The following is a 3,524-nucleotide window of genomic DNA, read 5'->3' on the forward strand; positions in this document are numbered from 1 at the left end:
CATCAAAACATACATAAAAAGACCTTCATTAAGCACACTGATCTAACCACAGAGATGTGAACAGACATAATTCCTGAAAACTCTTTTCTGAATTCTGCTCAACAAGAGAAACAAGTAAATCATACCTGATATTTAAGTGCTTGCAAAACTCATCATCAGTAGTCAAGGAACTTGTTTTACCATAGAATTTCAATGTAGTTGAACATCTGATGTTGGTACAGCGCTCTCAGAGGAAAAGTTTACAGGATTCATCTGTTGTGCAGGCATGACGTAACAAGCAACTAAAACAAAACAAAACAAAAAAAAAAAACATCTGTGAGCATGTTAATATCAGGAGCAATTTAAAGCATCCTTGCTAAATAAAAGGAATAGTTCTATAATTTCTATTCCAAAAAATATTCATATAGGTAAGTAAGTAATCAAGATCTGATCAGAGTTTCTCTCACAACTGTTGCAATAACAAATGTGCCTTAGAAATACGCAGTTGCAGTAATCAGAGAAAAATTTATGTCAAGTATTCAAGAATCAAGAGCCCAGTTAAATCAAACACTTATCTCCACAATGGTCACTTTAAACTTGATTATTTTCAATAAAACATCAACATCTAAACCTTAATTCTCAATAAGAAGTTTAGTATGAAAGAAATAAAGTCAGAGTGGATTGTAATAAGTGTGAGAGAGAGAGAGAGAGAGAGATATGTTGGTGATTTTTTACCTTTTTTTTTTTTTGTTTGTTTGTTTTTTACAGTGGTGCTGAAGAGTAGCGCTGTCCATTGTGACTTTCACTTTGCTTCAACTTAATATAAATATAAAATATATAATCATTTCAAATCACAATTTCTCATTGAACCAACATTCACTAATCATGGAGCAGGTGTGCATGTTTTGAATGTGTTTGTTCTGAGCATTGTTGGAAGTTGTATGTTAGGTCAATGTAATGGATTTAAATTGAAATAACATTCTCTCATTTCATGTTATATAATCTTGATTGAACTAAGTTATAACAACAAAATTAGAATTATAGGTAGTATCAAATAGAAATACCACCTTAAAGCAACAACTGCACAGGTTCACTTTTTGCAGTGTGTTTATGAAACATAAAACTTTCCTGATGCCTTACAGATGCATTGAAAGGTTGCCTATCATATTTCAAAATGTTGTACTCGATTTCACACATTTTAGTCAGGAATTATAGCTTTGGAAAAGTCCAACTAGTAAATGCCTTCAAGTTTATGTCTCAACAACACATTTTCTAATGCCAGTAAGAAACATTACTTACACTGTATAAGAGATCAGCTGGCTGTACCCACGCTCGCCTTCCGTTTATGAGATAAACAAGCTTAGCCTGTTCCTCTCAGCGCGTTGTCTTCTGGGGTAAATACAAGGAGGCTTATTCCTCTCAACGCCTTATTCCAAAAACGAAAGTATCCGACATAAACATGTTGCTGCTTTGTTTACAAGTTGATGTGGGCATTCACATGTTGTGCATCTCTCACGTGGATGTTTGTAATATCAATAGCGCCAATAGCGCATGGGCTAATTAGAGGTAATGAACTCTGAGGGGAAAAACAGGACATTGCGTTGGTTTCATATGGATTACTTTTACACAGAAAATTTGTTTTGATAAGACTTACTTCAAAAGTAGACATTTCAAGCTTTCTATAGATACATCTCTCATGTTTGTGTGTCATGTATTTGCTGAGTTTTAGTTCATTGTAGTGACGCATTTTAACTGGATATTCAGGGAGACTGAGAAGACTGAAAGAACACCCTGTATATTTTCTTTATTTAAAAAAAAAACACAAAAGTTTGTTGATATGCCGCCAGCGCCTTAGCCGATCCCAGTTTCCTTTAAGAGCCAGTTGTGCTTGCACCATGATGGAATTTGTAAGAGCAAAGACTGACCGCTTCTCCATGTACACAATAATAATCTTTTACATTGTAATCCTTTAATTTTTAATATTTGACATGTTTGTGTGCTGCTGTGCGTCCCTGTGTGTGTAATAAGCAGAGTGTACGTGAGTTGTGAACCCACCTATAGGTACATATTACTAACACACCCTTTAAATAAATAATAAAAAAAAAAAAACAGCAGCATTGGCTTTCGACCAGGTTTTAGTTGGTCAATGGCTCAGTCGTTTTCAGTTGCCTATAGCAATAGCAATGTGCCAACAATGCACCTGAACACACCTCGTTTTCAGACCAGCACGCCCATGGGCGAACAGATGGGCGCAAATGCATTTGCTGTTTAAACAACATGCTGCTGGACATGAAAATGATAAATGTGTCTGGCCGTAACTAACAAAAAAACGCTTGTCACACCTGGCGGGTGTATGATAGGGCCCTATGTGTTTAGAATGCAATGTCTTTAAAGTCCTTGTTGATGTTGTGGTCAGGTGTTCCGATGCTTTTGACCATATAGTGTAGCTATAATATGTACATTGTAAGCTTTGCTGTCAAGTAATGATGTAAAAAGGTCACACTTTATAATACAAAACCTAACATTAGTAACACATCAAACAAGTTAAAATTGTTCACACTTTTATAGTAATTTCCACAAGTGTGCATAATAGTTAATAGTAATAGTTAATAGTAATACTTATTTATCCAACTCTGATGAACTATTTTGGCACTGTAGTGAATTGACATTGGGTGAAAACAATTCTACAGTATTAATAATACTAGATGTGCTTCAGACTTGAAGTATATTTCATTTGAACATACAGCAATTGTACTACATACCACAGTTTAAACATATTTTAACTGCAGCAGAGTTTTTCATTGTGCGGATCAGCATCAACACACTTCACGTTGTACTACCTTTTTGCAAGATTTTTTCCTCAGTTTTGTTCGAACAGGATTGTTTGTAAAAATAAAAGCATAAAATAAATGTCTACATATAGGTATTCACTAGTTATTAGGGCACTAAATATGCAAATAAATGTGTTAAATCTTTATTGCGCAACAAAGTAATTCAGGCCTGCAATGTTACAAGTGTCATCCATCATTTCATTATAAATCCACTGGGGATAAAAATATTAACAGTTTATTATGACATGGTTATAACTGGATCAGTAACCCTATTTAGGAGAATTAATATGGTTGAAAATCATTCTTTCAAACTTTCCACATACCAGTGTTTATATAACATTGCACACAAACTGACCTGCTCGGCAAAATTTGCATGAATTGAGCATAAAAGAGTAGGTGAAATAATGGATATAACCATGCAGATCATACAAATTAATTTAGTGATTTTTGGTTTCAAAAACAGTACATGTATTTGTTAAATATCTGAAGATTCCAAGTATCCTTTAACATGCTTTTCTGCTGTTTATTTCAAACAGCTTCTGTTTCTCTGTGGGCTTTCTATTAGATGTTGAAACATGGCTGCAAGGATTTCCTACCATTTAGGTTTAAGCATCTGTGATGTTAGGCTGTAGTGTTGGGCAATTGAGCCTGACTTGCATTTGGGGTTCCAATTCATCCTAAAGGCTTTCAAAGGTAGTTAGGCCTGGTACTGCC

The sequence above is a fragment of the Labeo rohita genome, unplaced genomic scaffold (assembly GCF_022985175.1).
Source record: "Labeo rohita strain BAU-BD-2019 unplaced genomic scaffold, IGBB_LRoh.1.0 scaffold_61, whole genome shotgun sequence".
Lineage (NCBI taxonomy): Eukaryota > Metazoa > Chordata > Actinopteri > Cypriniformes > Cyprinidae > Labeo > Labeo rohita.